Below are 19,475 nucleotides of genomic sequence, written 5' to 3'. Positions count from 1 at the left end.
TAAAATCAAGTCCCTCATGGTGTAAGCAGGGCAAAAACAGCCTTCCTTTTAAGTAATTTCATGGCGCCTGTCTCATTCTGCTCCCCTCTTCACAGTACATCTCTTTCTTGTTGTCCTTGTGTCTGTTTCTTTCTTTTCTTCTCCTCTGGGCCTCCCTGTTCATTTGTCTCTCTTTGTCCTTGTTGGGCGCAAAACAATTTTGTCGTCCTTTTAGACAGGACTGTTTATCTGTCATAAAAACATTCTCAAAAATATTTTTTTTCCCTTTCTCTCAGCTGGTTTTATTATAGAAAAGTTGCCGCCACACTGGGGGGTCTGACACTTCCACTAAATCTTGGCAGTTGTTTTCTGTGGCCTTCATCAAATCTGTATGTTGGTACAATGAAAACCACAGTTACAAGTTCAGTGTTTCATGTGCAGCCGTCGGGATTTTTATTATAAAATGAGATCAACAATTTTGAGAACAAACAAGTCAGATTTATCTCAACAATTTGTGGAAACACCCAGTTTAAAGCATCGGCATATTATTGCTGTAGTTTCAGTTGCTAATATTAGCACATTTCAGTATTCATTCTGGTTTTATGCAATGTGCTTTTTCCCTCTACAACATCTCAGAAAATATTTGGCTTTTCACTGGCTTGATATTCGACTTCTTTCAAAAATAATAGGTGGGTTGTTTGTAATGGACTTTACATGTGCTTTAAAAAATAAAGCAATGAACTACAGAAGCTAATGGTTTCTGAGATTTGCAGATTTGGGGGTAATTCTTTGTTAGTCCATTACATTCGGCAACATTTTCACATTACATGTAATCATTTGGTTCATTTTCAAGATTTCTGGTATCTTTTAAATTCATCTGCAGAAATGAATCGATCCCTTATTCTCAGACAACACACACACTCAAGTTTTTGTTCGCACTCTGCACACAGTATTACAGTTTTTGTCTTAAGGTGACACCCAGTCAGTTAGATCATGCCTTTTCTCAGCAGATGTCCTTCTTTCCCAGAAAAAAAGTGCATCATGTCAAAGAACAGAACTGGCCAATAAAGGCACAGCCTGGCCTCTCTGATGACGTCAATTTCTTATAAGAAATAAGTCCGCAGGATGTGTCATCGTTTTTCAGCCCAAATTTCTTTCTGGAAAACCTGTTGCTATCAACAGGTTATCAGCTCATTAAGGATTACACTGAATTTACTGTATACAGTTATGTCCATAGGTTTATGGACAATGACATGTTTTGGGGGGGGGGTTGTAATTTTTCAACAATCAAGATGTGATTGAAGTTCAGACCTTTAGCTTTTATTAACTGTTAGGCTCAAAACTAATTGGACAATTGCCCATTAAGCAGTTTCATGACCAGATGTAACCTGTGCCCTTTTTTTTTTTTTTACAGCTGCACAGCTTGATGCTGATTTTCACTGTTGATCTTTAGCAAAACATTAAAGCACAACAATGGTGTTTTTACACGCTCCATAAATAGAACTTGATGTGGGTTTGGGACTATCTTGGGATAAATAGCATTTTTCCTACTACTCCAACAAGTGGAAGAAAAAATTGGTGCACCTGTTCACCATCTGCTACTTCAGTTACAAAAACACTGGATTTCTGCGCCATCTAAAAATTTAGAGTAATTAGATTTTAATTAATGATGGTATCTGTTTTATTTGTGAGTGGTTATAGAGGAAAACCTCTTAGGCTTAGGCTTAAGGACACCTGGGAGAAGCCCTGTTATACTTGCAGGTCCCTGAGCAGGAGCTCTTGCTTAAATGACTTGCTCACCGTCAGCATTTAGACAAAGAGGGATGTTTCTCATTTAATGTGTCCCTCTAGATTTTCACAGCCAGTCAGAGGAGTAAACTTGATTTAACGTAACATGAGTCTTTGCCTTACTGACCCAAATACTGTTTTATTTGATGTAGACCACAGGGTGTTTCTGGTACAGTGGTGTGTTAAAGTATTTCTGGAAGTATTACGATTATATTCAGAATAATAGTAAATATTTTCATAAATGATGCTGGACCTCAGCAGCATGGTGATGTAGTGGTTAGCACTGTTGCCTCACAGCAAGAAGGTCCTGAGTTCAGTTTCGCCATCAGGCCAAGACTGTTCTGTGTGGAGTTTGTATGTTTTCCCTGTGTTTGCTTGGCTTCTTCCCAAAGTCCAAAGAGATGCAATTATTGGGTTAGGTTAATTAGTAAGTCTAAATTGCCCATAGGTTTGAATGGTTGTCTGTCTCTATGTGTTAGCTCTGTAACAGACAGGTGACCCGACCAGGGTGTAACCTGCCTCTTGCCATAAGACAGCTGGGCTGGGCTGCAGCCTCCCACGACCCTGAATTGGATGAGAGGATGCATGGATGGATGTTGCGCATATACAGTAAGGCAACAAACACACAAGTGCCAACACGGTCCTGTTTTAGAGTTACCACTGCTTCAGCTTTGTATTGCACTTTTGATTATGTGTTTTACCAACATACACAACCCTGGTCTTGTAAGAGGTTTTATGTTATTTAAATTAAATAACCTTGTTCCATCCTATATCAGATTTTGGGACATATATTTAAAGCATTTCTGCGCACTGCATCTTTCATCTTGTATCATGCTACCTTGTATCATTTATGCTGCCCAGAATCTTCTGTCACTAAATCAACAGACCAAAGATTTCACATCATCAGCACATATGGAGGGTTTTGTGCTGGTATTTGTGCTGATGCTCAATATAATGATACGTGTTTATGTGACTGGCATAAATTCATAAAATTAAAGGTCAAGGTTAAGTAGTGTTGGCTAATGACAAGTGCTGTGGGAAAATAACATGAAACTCCATGCTGGTAAAAACAAAATACAGACAACAGTGCCATCTTCTGGACACTATGATCTCCAATAAACTTACATTTTCTTTTAGTCGTTGTCGTTGTTGTATTTGTCTGCTGCTCTTGACATAGAGAAAGCCATTGTATTTATGATCAGTTAAAATGCAGAAACACAGTAAAAGTTTGCTAAAGTGTGGTACACTAAGTTAATGTTATATTATGCATGTTTTATTATTGTTATAATTGTTATGTTCTTTAAAGAATGTTTAAGAGCTTAGCCTTCACTTTAGAAGAGTTCAGAGGTGTGTTGTTAAGTATATTGTTTAAAGGTTAAGGCTCAGTTTAGATGCTACAGAAAATTATGTCATTATGTAAAGAGCAACTTTTATAAGTTTATTTGTAATTAAAAATAAGTTATATGCGTTTATATGTTAATTTTTAATAAGGGAAACGTTTTAGTAGTGTGGTGTGGTGAGCTGGGTTGCTGCAGGTGTAAGAATGAAAATGCACCTTTTCGTATGGACCAGCAGATGGCAGCATACGCACTCAGCCTTTCTTCATCTCTGCTATTCTGAAAATGAGTTAAGCATCATTTTGAAAAATGTTCACCTGCTAGGTTTTAATTATACTTCCTGGATTACTGGTAAGGAGTAAGTGGTAAGTAACAGAGGTTTATGTGACACCTGTTAAATATTGATGATGCAATACACATTTTAGCAATGTTTTACTCAATCACTCTTTCACACCTTTACTTGTCTTTTGCAAATGTGGTGTCACTGCTATGATATTGTGTCTGAAACCAAAAGGAATGCATATCTTTTTTTTTTTTAACTTCACAGCATTATCGTTAAGTTACAAATATATAAATATTTAAGTGGCTGCTAAAAATAGTACATTTTTCTGTATAGTTACTGTTTGCACATGTACATCAAAAACTAATAGGTAGGGGTTAAAAGGAGCTTGCAATAATAGCAAATTGTTCAACAGTACACTATGCACTGACCATCTGGCTACATGAGAGATTATTTTAAAATCCATGTTTGCACAGCAGAGTTTTTGTGCAGCACACTTGTGTTTAAAAGACTTCAAATGATAAACATTAAACATGAGAGATGATGTGGATGAAGGGGTACTTGTATCCATCTGACAGGCCTGGAGGTTGTGTCAGACGAAAGGAGGTTGGAAGCAGCACATGTAAAGAACCTTAGCAGTGTATTTACCCATAAGTATACATAGCTTTTTGTTGACATTTTATACACGATATAACATTTTTTATGGACTTGTGTTTCTTTCCTAAGTAGCAGCTGCTGCACTTTTTCCATATGAAACTGGAAGTTTATTGAAACTTGAAAGTGTTACCTTTGCTGTGTATTTTTAAATAAAGCAACTTTGACAGAAACATATTGCAGAGTGTTCACAGTGGCTAAAATTAATCCCCTCATTATGCTCAGGGACAGTGTGCTTGTTATTGGGTTTAAAGGTATCTTTAATAAAGCATGGTGTTAGTGGGACTATTCTAATGTTAAATAAAATAGCATCCCCCTGTGGCTGTGCAGTGTATGGAGTGCAGGGATGTGTGCTGTAGGGACTCCTCAGGGTACTGCAGTATGTTTGTCTACATTCATGTCTGTCTATGCTCACCATCACTGATTATGCTACAAAGAAAATTTCATTTTGCTCAGAAATAATTGTAAACAAAAAGATTCCTGAAACAGGGGAAAGAGTTTCCAGTGCATGAGTTATCACGGCATATGAGAAGAATGATGTGTTTTCCTCCCTTTGGGGCACTAGATAGAGATACTTGAGCTTTTTTATTTACCAAATGGTCTCTAATACAAATGTTGGATTGTGGTTTCCAAACTGGAAGCAACAGACACAGTTTCTTTTAAATTAACTAAACTCACTGCCACACCTTCATACACAAACACCTAAATTCACAAATACTAAACACTGAGACACGAATGTACATGTTTTCATGGAAAACCTTTCTCGCCTGCAAAAACATCTGGATCCTTTTTATACACACACAGACACACACACACAGACTTGAGCGTGCATGGGTTTGAGTGCATGCCTCTGTGCATAATCATGAATATGATGTGTGTGTGTCTGTACGTGTGTGTGTGTGTGTGTTATCACCACCTTGTTGCCCAGTAGTTAACCTAGGTCTCCAGCTGTCTCTCTTCATCTCACTGTTGATCCTGTTTCTAATCTGCTTCTTTTATGAGAGCCATTAAATCCAGTAATATCGCATGTGTGTCCATGTGTGTGAGTGCATGTGTGTGGGTGTTTGTGTGTGGGTGTTTTTTGTCCTGTTTCTTCATGATTGAGTCATTTATGAAGTATTATTAATAAATAAATGTCCACTTACTATCCATAGATTAGCAAATTTCTCGGTTCTTAATAATACTTTGTTTTCATGATGTTGTCTTTCAGAGTTCGTATGCAGGTTGTAAACACTCCCCAGTTATACCCCAAAACTACTTACACAGTGACTCAGAACTGTTTTTGTTTGTTTTTTTTACTTTAATGTAGGACCTTCATTTTGATTTTAATCAAATTTAACAATTAATGTGTGAAAGACCTGTCCGCTTAAAACTAAATGAAGCAGTTTAGTCAGTATAACTAAACCATAGTGAATGTAGAACGTACAATATTAATGTAAAATACTGAAAGGTTCTCTAAAAACAAACTCAGTCTGAGCATTATCGTGATTTCCAATAAAAATGAAATCATATCAAAGGTAAATTGTAAACTCAGCACCATTTAAACAGTCACCGTGATAGGGCATTGTTAATGGTCTCTTTTGATAAAGTATTCTTTGGGTTGAGTCAACAATATTATCACTTATCGCTGCTCTATCACAAATAGCTTCAGCTGTTCAACCACCTCCTCCCCTCTGACCCCTGCCTCCAACATTTTCAAGAAGATACCGAGACATTCCCAAGTCAACCGAGAGACATAATCTATAGTGTCCAGCATTTTTTCTATTTGGACAAGTGAGGCACCCGGAATACCAAAAACTCCTCAACACAGGAATACTGTATATCCTATGGCTTATTTAAATAAATATGTCAAAGAAAAGAGAAAAGCAGCACAAGAAATCACATAGTAGATCAAACATGGAGAGAAATGTACAAGATATAAAAGGTGAAAAGGAAAAAAAACAAAACAAGGACACCAAGAAAGAGAAAAGGAAACAAAAATGGGCAGAGAGACCTGACCCAGATGGCTACAAGGAAAATCAAGAAAACAACTGAGGAGGAGAAGACAGAGAGAAGTCAGTGATTCATGGATCAGAATGCATGTTTTAAACCGTGTGCTTAAAGGAGTTGAGTCTAGCAGATTTACAACAGCTATTCAGTTCAGCTATCCAGTCACATGTGATGCACCTGTCTGATAGGTTCTTTTCAAGGTGGTATGGCCTCTAAAAGCATTTTCAGAAAGGAAAATGATATCTATGGATAAAAAAAAAAGCTGCAATAGCAATAGATCTCTGAACGAAGCATATATTGTATCATATTACTATATTATTATTATATTAAACCTCCTTTTGTGACTTGATTCAAAACACAAGAGATTCTTTGTGAAGTAATTCTTTCTTAAGGACAAGAATGGTGGTGGTGGTGTATGTGGGGGGAGTACAGTGTCTTCAGGTCATTAAAATATCACCCAGAAGGACTTTAGCTTTAGTTTGTCTTCAACATAAAACATTTTTTGCTTTCTTTTCATGTCTTGCCCTTGAAGAGCCTGAAACCACGTTAAGCGGACAGCTGTTTACAAAGAGTAACAGGTAGTCTCTTCGTGACCCAGAGGTTAAAACGCTAACCATGAATATGGAAGTACACATCCGGCCCTGCATGTTTCTCTGCTCACTCTCATACTCTTTAACTGCTAGCTATAAAACAGAAGCAAAAAATTTATCAGTAATATTTTTACAATAGTAAATTGGTTGGATTGTCGATGAGTGAATCATGAACTGTTAATGATATAATCGCCAAACAGGAAAGATTTGTTCTTGGGAATAGAGCATGGTTCACCTCATTAAAGGTGGTGTCATGACGAAAAAAAGGATTCTAATTGAATTTTATATTATGTGCAATAATGCCATAAAACTATAAAACCTAATAATTTCTTGAGAAATCTGCTGAATTTCAGGTTGGGTATTCATGCGTGATGGTTGAATCTCTGTAGCAGCTGCAACTGTTGAGCCTGCGTACCCTTAAGCAAAGGAAAATCTGCAGCAATCCTGCTGCTAAAATGATTACATCAAGCTTGTTTGTTTCTTCCGACCTCTGAACAGCATGCAGTTACTTTGTTCCTCTCTTGCTCTTGTCATGAAACCTGTGTGGAGACTGTTGCGTGATGCCCCTTTATTTCCTGCTGAGATGATTGAGTCAAGCTTGTTTTGCCGACACAAGAGGAATCAAGATCGGGAGACTCCATGGGAGCTCGGCTTGCCATCGAGCACAAACTGAGTCATCGCACCAAGAATCTAATTTGTTCCATATATTTTTAATTAGAAAACAACATGTTTTTATTGGTCCCTTTGGATAATGAATAGGTGACTGATACACTGGTTTCCAGTTTGGTAGACAGGCACTAATAGTGAATTTCAGTAGACACTGTTGTCTACCCTCCAGTGCCTTAACAGGCAAATATTCTAGTTTTGGTGCATTTGTAGTTATTGTGTGATATGTTTGCCATTATCATAACACTACAGGTTATCATAGTTATGGTTACTGGACTTGGACTCCTGTGTGAAGAGTTTCATTAAACCCCTTAAAACTATGTAATTTGCAACCTTGGTTAAATTTGCTCAAGACATACCAAAGAAGTGAAAGACTAGTCCTCAGATAGCTAGCAGATGTAAACCAGTGCCAACTACTAAACCACTGTGTCATCCTGGCAGGTAGGACAAAAACAACAACAACAAAAAACAAAAAACACAGCTGACTGTCCAAAGGCTCACAAAAACGAGCAACACACGATGAGACATACCCCGTTGTGTCCGAGTTTTTTTTTATTAAAAGGATAAATATTTGCTTGCATTTTTGATAAAACAGCAGGGCATAAGTGTTTTTACCCATATTGTGTAACCCAGTGTGTCCCAACCACTGTGCCACGGCACATAGGTGTGCCATCGAAGGTTATCTGGTTTCACCTGATTAGTACTCTAAGCGACCAGTGTGAGTAACGGGCAGAACAATTATATTCTCTTCCACTAGAGGGCAGTACAAATACCTGCTCTAATAAAATGGGTTGCCAACTGCCAGTAAAACAGAAGAAGATGAAGAAGAAATTACATACTACTCATGCTGTGAGAAGAGGCAGCATGTAATAGCAATAGATAAATATTTGAAAAGAAGTCAATCTGACCTGGGTCCTGGAGAAAGTTCGACCCAGATGAAGGCCCTTGTATGAGTAGCGGTCAAAAGAAAGCAAAAAATTCTGCTCTGCCTGGTGCACGGAGAAAAATTATCAATGTGCTTTTTGTGACATTTTTGTTTGGCGGTGTGCCATATGATTTTTCTAATGTGAAATATGTGCCGTGGCTCCAAAAGGTTGGGAAACACTGGTGTAACCTATTTGGAGCTTTTCTAGAGCTCTAATCTGCTCCGTGGTGAGGGTGAGTCACTGAAATTAAATTGAGTTAAAAATCATGAAACATACGAGAGTGCAGTTGTTCAAATCAGCTTTCTAATTTACAATTATATCATTCACAGCTTTGTGTTGGCTTGAAAAACTATCAAAACCATAATCAGAGTTAATGTAAACCACGATCGTTTGCTTATTAGCTTTTCATTTGTTCATGCAGGCTTTCTCCTTCACACATTTTTTTTCCCTGCAAAACACAGACCACTTACTTCAGTCAACATAAACAAGTCATGGAAAGTTATCTAGAATATTTTACCATTGATGCAGATTATTCTTAATCTTCAAAATATAGTTCTTAAACGAGTGTTTCAAGTTTAAAGTCACCAAATGCATCACTGAAACTCGACCATAGTAAAGGATATGTGGAAACAGTTATTGGGTGAAGTAAGTAGTTTTTCCTGCATTTCATCTTAACAGTGTCTGCAGTTGTGGTCAGAAATTATTCATCACAGAATATTTTGGGCTTTTAATGATTTCTCTAAACTGTTTTTCCCCCCAGGTTGGAATAATTGTACAACAAACAAATGAGTTAATGAATTGGTCGCACAACTTTGGATAGTCTCCATTCCACCAAGGATCAAAAGCTTGCAGACATGTTAACATATGTACACACTCACTTCCATCCTTTAACAAGTGGTGCTGAAGATTTTATATAGCGTTTTAACTTGACAACGCCAAAGCCTATTAACGTCTTATTAGGGACTATATATAATGTCTCTTTGCCAGCATAAAAAGAATTTGTTTGACAAAAAATGACCAAGGAACTCAGTGAAGACCTGAGAAGGAGAACTGCAATATAATCAAATTCCACAGTACTGAAAATAAGTTTTTTAAAAGACAAAGCAAAGGTATAAATATGAATAAGATCAGCCCTTGTTTTTTATTGTTCCCATATTTATGATACTGCCTTTGAGAAGCAGCTGACAGTTAGAAAAAGTAGACTTACATCTGCAAAGCTTTGTGTGGAATCAGTGCAGCATCATGTTGGACAGACATGAGAATAAACTGACCTGGAAAACAAAGTGCTGGACAGCATTGATACAAAGCACACAGAAAATTTAACAAATGAATGAGGGGAATGTTTAGCAGAGTGGAGAGGACTGATTAGCAGAGTGGAAGCAGGTGAGTAGGGGCCAGGACATTTGGGTTGATGGTTCAGGCAGTAAGCAGGTGGCAGTAGCGGGAGTGCAAGTTCCAAACAGAGAGGAACTAATAAAGTGAAAGATCCCTGGTTTAATCCTGGGAGGAGACACAAAACCCTTTGGGGTTGTTTCAGGACGGGCAACTGGTATAAAAAATCTGCCAGATCAAACATGTGGATCTACCTGTTGTGGTGACCCCTGATGAATAAGGGAGCAGCCAAAAGCAGCTTCTTTATTTTATGTAGTTTTCAATGTTAGACCGATTTATCTGAATGTAACTGGCCGGTTAAAATAGGCTTTAAAAATACAACCCATACGAGCAACGTGTTTAGACGCACAGAAACATCTGACAGCTCATTCCAGCAGATGTGTAGCACTGACCCAAGTTTACCTCTTGGTGCTTAAAAGTCGGTGAAAAATGTAGAACAGCAACAACAGTCCACCATGTGGAGGTTTTTATCGCTGCCGCATGCCTCTCATATCTCCACAGAAAATGACCTTAGTGTTCAAACCTTCCTTGGAGCTCCTGATAGGGAGAAAAAAAGAGGGTGGGAAGTACCCAGAACAGATATACAGTATTTTCGGGTGCTAATCTGATGCTGGTAAAAAAAAGAAACCCAAAAGCTCATGAAGATACGTTAAGCTATTTTAGCAGTTCTGTGTCCAAAAAACTCTGTCTTATTTATCCATGTGTCTTTTTATAACTATTTATCATCTATTTAACCCTCATTTGTGTTTGACCAAAGATGTTGGTCTTCAGGAAAACGGTTGTGTGTCAGAGATACGATGTGCAAATAAACTCCTGTTGCCATGGCGTGCTAAGCAGAATATAAATTTGATATACAATTTTAGCATCTGTTGCATATTTACCCTGTGGTCATGGCCTTGCAGAGCCCGTTGGCTTCTTGTCTTTCTCTTTTGCAGGACTCATGTTTTCCAAATCCCAGCCTGTGTCTCCGTCTCTCATCCTCCCAACAGATGGCCTGTGTTTCCCTCTTTTATTTGTAATCTTCTTCCAAATTACAAAAGTACACCACAGAGGTCGATTTAGTGGACACAAAGAGTTCTTCTAAAGTAACTTATCTGAGCAATTTCATCTGTAAAAATCTCAAACCTAAACAGTAAATTGAACTATTTCCCATGCCTGAATCTTTTTTCCAGCAATAAAAATTTTAGACAATCGTATCCTTCCAACTTTGGTACAATTATGTTTGATGTAATGTTATTCAAATATAGTTTTCTTTATTGTATACCTTAATGAATCATACTAAGCTAGAGTTGCTAAGATAAAGCAAGGGGACAACATCAGAGCCAAATGATTAGATTGTATAGCACACGGGCACAAATGACGTCAAGCAGTCAGTGGTTTGCCCCAGCCCCTGCATGCTAGGACACTATGACTACACAAAGTACATTACCGCTAAAGAGTAAAAGTGTCTGTAATCACAGTTAGATAATTCTTTGGGCTTGGTTTAGAAAAAAGGAATATCTGCATATATGGATTAAACCATCCTGCCACTCCTTACCCATTCGGAGGTATAGTACTCCTATTTTTTTTTAATTACTTCCTGATGAAATAAAATATATCTTTTTAGTTTCCATTTTCAAACTTCTACAGAGAAATGGCTTCAAAGAACATCCAAAACAATGTGTCCACTTGTGGACACATTGTGTCCACTTGTGGACACATTCCAAGCCTTCACAGGAGCTCTTTATCTGATTAGGGATTAAAGCCACAAAAACACATTTTCAATTGGTTTCACACATATACACCCCTACAAGTGAACTTCATGTGACCTTGCGTTAGAATTCCTCTTCTGTTGTTGGTTTCATTCATCTACCCACTGTGAGGGAAATGGTTACAATCACACAGAGGGCTTGGTTTTCTTCTTTTTTACCACTTTTTTTTCCTGGTCAGACCAACTCAAGTCAATGCACGCAATGCATACAGTCAGAAATCCCATTCTTTTTGGGGGGGTGAGCGTGTGTGGGCTTATGAGGTTCAGGGGGCTTGGAGACCCATCTTTGTATGGTATGTCAGCTGGAGAGATTTGGATCATATCAAAATTGATGAAAAGTTTAATTCTGATATTGAACATAGCTGGTGTCTATATAATGTTAGTTGAAAAAAAATATTTTGGAGAATAGCTACTCCCATCAGTTTGTTTGATGCTGATTCCTGTGATTGGGTTGTTGATCCTTTCGTTTTTCAAATTCAGAAATAAAAAGTAAAGCATGTATTTTAGAAACTACAAACTAGATTGCTCAGGAACTTTAACATGACGCTATTTGAAATCCGTGATGCTATTTTAATCGTGTCATCTGACACAACAATAATGCAGCAAGTAATAAACACCTAGTCACTACAAACAATATCCTTTTGCAGACCTAAGAAAACAATTTCAATAAGGAGAGCTCATTAGAAAGAATGAACATGATTTTTTGATGAACAGTCCCGCACCCACGGTGTGGGACGGAGAGACTTCGCAGGTCTTTCCTCCCCACTGCTGTCAGACTCCACAACAAAGACTTCAACTGATCTAACACACACATGTGCAATAACACTAAGTGCAATACTCTTTTTCTGAAAATGTTGTATTTTTTACTCAGTTGTATAAAGCATTTGCATTCTATTTTTATCCTATTGTATATTTTATTCTATTTATTCTACCGTATATAGTATTTTATTTTATTCTATTCTTTACAGTTGTGTACAGTATTCTTATTTCTATTCTATTCTTATTGTATTCTAATTTTGCTATATAACTTTTGCACTGTCCACTTCCTGCTGTGACAAAACAAATTTCCCACGTGTGGGACTAATAAAGGTTATCTTATCTTATCTTATCTTATATTAGATAGAGGTGTTTGGCGGTTAGACTGTCCATCAAGGCGGAATGGAACCCCGGGTGTAAAAGCAGGACCTCTGGGAGCCTAAGCCAAAGATTTAAAAAAGTAAAACCTTAACAATACCCATAATGGGTGTATGCAAATATCTGACCAACACTGTACATGCCTTCCTGCCTCGTGATTGGCTAATTTAATATTTATGAGCACTTCAGTGTACCTGTAGGTGTAGTTTTTCCCAAGTGAATGGTGAGTAGGGATGGGAATTGAAAACTGGTTCCCTACAGAAACCGTTAAGAGTATTTCAATTCCTTGGAATTGTTAGTCTGCTTGCTTATCAATTAGTTTCACTTGCACTTGTGGAGGAGGGATAGAGTGGCACAGTCTATAGCATGGATATGGATGTTATTTTTATTATTATTGCACAGAAGGACGAAAGTGCAGTAGTAAAGTGGAAACTGCATCCAGGAAAGAAAAAACTGCATTACGCGGCTAACACAACTTTGGCTCTTTGCAAGCATCTAGGCTGACAGCATGCTAATGCTGGCTAAGCTAGCCAAGTATCCAGAGTGACGTTACAGATGAATGCCAACCCCACTCCAGCTGCCAGAACCTGAACTTTAACAGGTAACAAACTGATAAGCAGTCAGGTTGCAGCCACCATTTCTACCATTTCTATATAAGTGTCCTCATTAGGATAGGGATTTGTGTTGGTGTGTGGGACTGTAGCCTCTAGGTTTATATTGATGAATGATAATTATAGAACTTTTTACGGAGTAACACGAAAGTATTGTAACAAGTATTATAACGAATTACTTTTGCCTCTGAGTAATTAAGTAACATACTGCATTACTTTTAAGAAAAGTGTTCTGTGTAATATGTGTGATACATTACTTGGGGTCATTACTGTTTGAGTGATGACCCCAACACTGATCACAATTGACCCTGTGCACGAGAAAATGCTAACTTCCTGGTTTGAGACCGGATGTAGGATTGTACATTTCCGGTAGCTTTACTTTGCGGTCAATCGCTACTGCGAAGATATACTCCAAAATCATGTCCAAAACTCGAAAACGGAAAGATCGCGTTAAGTTACAAAGAGGAGAAGGTGGGAACACTCACCACTGTTGTGTCATAAAAAATCTAATGATCAATTTTGACGTTTAAAGAGTTTAGATCGATCAGTTGTTTACATCACTCAACACAAGCAGAACTGCATTACTGCATGCAGAAGACATTTAAACAGGCAAATGTTCAGCATTCAAACTACAGGTGAACGATAGTCAAACCAGATGTTTCCCCATTATGTCGATATCAGCTAGTCAAGTACAGACCTACACAGCATGTTAACAAACCATGAAAAAAAGCCACACAAAAAAATGAACGATTGCTGGTAAGGGTTTCTATACATTAGTATTTACAGAGGGTTTGTTGTGACTTACCTTCAAAATTACAGTGGTCCCTCGCTATAACGCAGTTCACCTTTCACCTCGCTGTTTCGCAGATTTTTAGTGCAAGTTTGCATGCTTTTTTTTTTTTTTTTTTTTACATCACATTGTGTCCTGCCTCCTGATCGCTGCAGACGATCTCCTCCGTGACGTTGCTGCATCGATCGCTAGCAGTGTGACTCTGAAGTGCAGTACTGTATGTCCACGATGTCCACGCGTCAAAAAATAAAACTGGCTACTTGATTTCACCCATCGCTGGTTATTTTTAGAACATTAACACCCGTGATAAACGAGGGACAGCTGAGAAATATAACATTTGAATCCCTTTTCTCTTTTGCTCTGAGGTGCGGGGGAAAAATATCGACAAGTCGATGAACATCATTTACAGATATATTGGGCAAATGCCCAAAACATCTATAGAAATGTAAATCGCCGCTTGATTCATTCATTTGCTTAACTTGTTTTGGACCGTAAACAAGGCGCGAATAGGACACCGGAAACAAAGCTCCCCACAGGAGTTTCCGCACCGGAAGTAACATATGCTAACGTGCACATAGTCAATAATATGGGGAAATACTGCAAACTAGTGCTGTCAGTTTACAGCTAATCTCGTTAAAATGGCGCTAATGCGGTGCAGCCCCACGCATGGGGCGATCCATGCTAACTCGCAAACAGAGATTTGCCGCGTTAATGCGGTTATGGCGTTAATGTCATTTTAACGAGATTAACGCTGACAGCACTACCCCAAACATGTGAAAACATTTAACCACACAGCATGCAATTAATTAACTGCAGAATGTAACGTCTTTAATATTCTCCTTAGCTGCTTTTCTCTCAAAGCAGATCCAGTGAGAATAAATAAGGAATCAAACTGATACCTGCAAATTGCTAAATTCTTATCAATTCCCATCTCTACTGGTGAGTGTATTTTTCATATAATAACTATGAGTGTAAGTATTCTAAATGTGCAAAGCATCCATTTACTCACTATATCACATTGTGGTAACAGGCTGTTGGTGAAATACTACTACAGTGCAGAAAATATTTTCACCCTCCAACTCCCAATGCCCAAATCAGCGCTAACTGTGTGTATCTGTGTTGAGTGTGTGCTAACAATGTGTTTAGTGGCAGTCTGTCAGCAGCTGGTTAAGTTTGTGTCTGTAGGATAAATAAAGGTTGGTCAGTCAATAAAAAAACAGCGGTTTGGCATTTTAATAACCTGCCTCTGTTACCATGATGGAAGACTCTGTGCAGTCAGTTGTGGTGATAAATTGTTCATGACTCATGACAGACTGAGTTGTTAACTGACTTTTAAGATGAAAGTATCATTTGCTAAACACACACCAGCTCACATTGACTGTTAAAAAAACATTTTCTAATGCATTTAGTTATTTAGTTGTTGATGGTGACAGATTCATGATGTGCAGTTTACAAAGGAATTAAACCCATGTACTTTGCACATTCCTGATAAAAACACCACCTGTGAGGAACCCAAACTTTCCACTCTGTCATTTCTTTGATGGCCTTTCTTTTGAGTAAACGTTTACAGCGTTCCTTAGCTTTGAGAGTCAGGAAATGCGTGCAATGAAGCATTTCTGAAACAGATCAAAATACCATTTTTCTTTTTGCTAAACATGCAGACCCTTTTATGGTCGCTCACCTAATTGTTTTTTGGACTCTAATACCCGGTACTCTGCATACTTCAGTGAGTTGTTTATATGTTTTTTGAGCTCGCTCCTCTATAAAACATATTTTCCCCATTATCAAATGACATTCCAGATTTTTTTTCTTTTATAGATGATGGAGAGCTACACAGCACTGCCTACCAGGAGTAGGCATGAAACAGGGAAACCTAATATCAGTGCATTTGTTTAGACTTGATCATTTTAGTAACACAAGGGAATATTTTTCTATTAAATATTTTAATGTAAATATAGCTAGCATACTTCCAGTATATAGTTTTTCCTTTCAAATTCTACTTAATGGGATCTTTTTCTGTAATCTTTTCTGGTTCTCATACTTTATTTTTATTTTTGGGATCCATTCAGTCTTAGTATAATTATGCTAATACATAAACTTAATGAATTGGATAAACGGAAGAGAATGCATGGTTGGCTATATGGCAACTAAAAAGAAATGCATGTAACTAAGGTGTCTACAAAATTCAGATCTAAAATAAAGGGGACAGGGAAGTTTGGGGGAAATATTCTATACCCATCATATACCTTCTAGTTTTTAATTTTATTTTGCAATAGCTTTTAAAACCTGTTTGTTTACTTTAAGTCTAGCATTTTGGGTGTTTAAGTCCAGTTTATTGACAATGCTCATCTTATCCCACTTTGGAAAACAGTAAACCAAGATCAACAACCGCACATCCTCACTCTCATCCTTTGCAAAATTTGAACAATATATCTTTCAAGGTGTCTGTGCAGCAGAACTCCAAAGTACAAAGTAAAACTCAAATTCGGCTTTATTGCAAACTCTAAAAAACAATACAAAGATAAGCAAGCCAGGAGCAAAAATCAGAAACCTTAACTCTTTTTAGAAAACACAGAACTAGGACAGACACAACTATGAGGGAGAACTCAACAAAGGTCAAGGAAAGACTGAGACAATTATATACATACACCAGATAATTAGAAAGATAAGAAACGCAAGGGAATACAGCTGAATGGAATCAGGCTAAAGAGACTAGAGGAAACAAAACTAAACCCAACACACAGAAGACGAGGGACTATCAAAAGGGAAGTAGCCAACGCTGAGACGAGGACGAAGACACTTGAACTCGGGAGATAAACATGATTGACTGGGGAGACATACAGAGGGAACACAAAAGATGATAACTAAAGATTACATAATTTAAGGAAAATCACAGACTGGAAACAAAGGGAAACTAACATAAAACTAGAAACTATGACCTGGAAATATAGATAATAAAAATCAGAGATACTAGGAATATAGCACATAAACAGAATCAATCAATGAAACACACACAAAGAGAACAAAACAAAAACTCACAGTTACAATTAAAAGCTACGGAGTAAAGATGTGTTTTTGGTCGGGATTTAAAAATGTCAAGGGTTGGAGAGATCCTAATTTAAATGGGCAGACTGTTCCATAGTATAGGCACAGCAATCGCAAAGGCTTGTTCTCCTCTGTGTTTTAGTCTGCCTCAGAAGACTGTGGAGCTCAAAACCAAAACTCACCACAACCTAGAATAAATCTAAAGACCTGACAGTATCCTTGTTACATAACATCAGCATTGTTCAACAGATCCGTCCACTTAGATGCATTACCACAACCTACAGGACAGGGGCAGCTTGTTATAGTGTCTCACTTCAAAATAATATGGAAAACTCAGGCTGTTATCATGAAAAAGGAATATGAATAGCATGCTAACTTCTTTAACTTTGCAGCAGAAAGTTAACACATGAAAAACTATCTGCTTTTTAGAGGCTATTCTGTTTCATCTTATGTTCCACATTTCATGTTTCATATTTTTATCAAATATTGGCCCAACATTCTGAAAACACTTACAATAAACAATCCAATAAACTTTTTGGTCCTTTTAAAAAGTTCCTGGGACTCAGAGTTCTTTGGGTTGAAAAGCAGCTTTAGTCAGCAAATTTTCTCTTGACAGCAAAGGTTTACTAGTTGTTGTTGCAACACTGTGACAGCACCATCGTGCTTTGTGTGCCCTCAGGAACAGTTTTCTAAAACATGTTGCCATCCGGGTGTTTTTCTCAATAGTGATGTCAGAATTCAAATGGCACAGAGGACCCCTTCAGCAGACAGATGAAGCAGACAGTAGACAGTAAATTCTCTAAAACCAGTATATTTAAGGCATATAATTTCAAGTAATTTAATTAGAGGCTGTTTTACAGTTAACCGTGTATGTGTACATAGTGGGACACTAACTAACACCCTGCTGAACATGTTTAGAACAAATAAATCTCAAATCAAGACTAAACTTACCATCAGTAGTGCAAACACAGGCAGAGCTTCAGACACCAATAATAATTCTTCTTACTTGATGTCTCTCTTCTTCTAATTTCACCACAAGCCACAGTTTACTCTGTCCAACTCTGTAAAAAGGCTGTGGTCTGAAAACATCTTAATGTGGAAGCCTGACAGTCAATCGAGGGATTGAAGTATTGCTAAATGTGTGCAGAGGGAAGCGAATTAAAACCTTGTATCTCAATAGAGTCATCTCTACTGGACCTCAAGAAAAACAAATTCTATTTTTATAGACTGAAAGCTTTTGTTTTTACCATTTCAGTGGTTTGTCTATTCCAAAGACTTGGGTTGACATTTCCCATCATAACACCATACGGTTTTAATGAGAACCACGAAAACAGTCTGCTATGTGCTGGACTAAAGCAGATTCTAGAATCCCAAAATTATTCGTTTTCATAGTTCGGTCACGTCACTGATTTTATTTTGTCAAACTAACAGTCCAAGTCTAAATAATATGTATGACTTTTGATTAATTGTAAACATTATATTGATTGGTTGACGCCATTAGAGAAAATGTGTTATTAAATTAAAATTAAAAGCAGTGGCATAAAATAGGAGGTAGCTGAGGAGGTAGAGCAGGTCACCTACTAATTGGAAGGTTGGTGGTTCAATCCCTGGTTGCTCTGGTGTGCATGTCAAATATCCTTGGGCAAGATACTAACCCCAGGTTGCTCTCCAATGTGTTCGCTGGAGCATGAACATGTGTGAATGTTAGATTAAAGGTATATGCAGGTATGAATGTGTGAATGCAGCATGTTGTATAAAGTGCTTTGAGTGCTCAGGTGGAGTAGAAAAGCTCTATATGAGAACCAAAATTCTAAAAAGGAAATTGTTTAAATACAGCTGAATCCTTGCAAACTATTTTACTATCATGGCTACTCGCATTCATTTTAAACATTAAGCCAGGACATTTTTTCAATTCAGTTTTTTTTATATAGCATCAAATCACAATAACAGTTCTCTTAAGGCCATTTATATTATAAGATAAATACCCTATAATAATACAGAGAAAATTCCAACAATTAGCTGACCCCCTTTGAGCAAGCATTTGGTGACAGTGGGAAGGAAAAACTTCCTTTTAACGGGAAGAAGCCTCTTGTTGAACCAGGCTCAGGGAGGACCGGGTGAAGAGAGAGAGAGACGGGACGAAAACACATCTGTGGTTTCAAGGAGGTTCTGAATTTAGTATCTTACTAATCTTAAGATATGGATCAGTTAGCTGCCAGTACATTTAAACATGTAACCTTTCACTTATAGGTTCTTAGATCATCCAAACTCCTGGAAAAGGCTCAGTTTCAGAGACATAAAGTTGTTTATCAGTGGTAGGCAGTATGAGGATTTAAAATATTTTTCATATGTAGTTCTTTCCCATAAGAAACTTGCCAATGAGCAATGGGGTTCATCCACTAGTGCCAGCAACAAATCCAAAGGGTTCATCATAACTGTTTTCTTTTCTAGAGTGTAAAAAAACAAAAAGATTTTCTCTGCTACATAAATCTGTATCTTTGATCTAGTAATTTAGGCTGCTGTGAGTCAGTCTTTAAATCAGCT

General features: G+C 37.6%; 1 protein-coding gene across 1 annotated transcript in view; it reads left to right on the top strand.

The window, feature by feature from the left end:
- The first annotated feature begins 12,895 nt into the window (after nt 1–12,895).
- The window catches only part of rspo4 (R-spondin 4), a 40,322-nt gene continuing 33,742 nt past the window's right edge, over nt 12,896–19,475 (top strand). The window contains exon 1 of the mRNA XM_019359139.2: nt 12,896–13,086. The gene's annotated coding sequence lies outside the window, so the exon portion shown is untranslated. The remainder of the gene's footprint in view (nt 13,087–19,475) is intronic.

Source organism: Oreochromis niloticus, linkage group LG5 (assembly GCF_001858045.2).
Source record: "Oreochromis niloticus isolate F11D_XX linkage group LG5, O_niloticus_UMD_NMBU, whole genome shotgun sequence".
NCBI classification, from domain to species: domain Eukaryota; kingdom Metazoa; phylum Chordata; class Actinopteri; order Cichliformes; family Cichlidae; genus Oreochromis; species Oreochromis niloticus.
The sequence above is the reverse complement of the archived record's forward strand: the minus strand, read 5'-3'. Positions and strand labels throughout refer to the sequence as shown.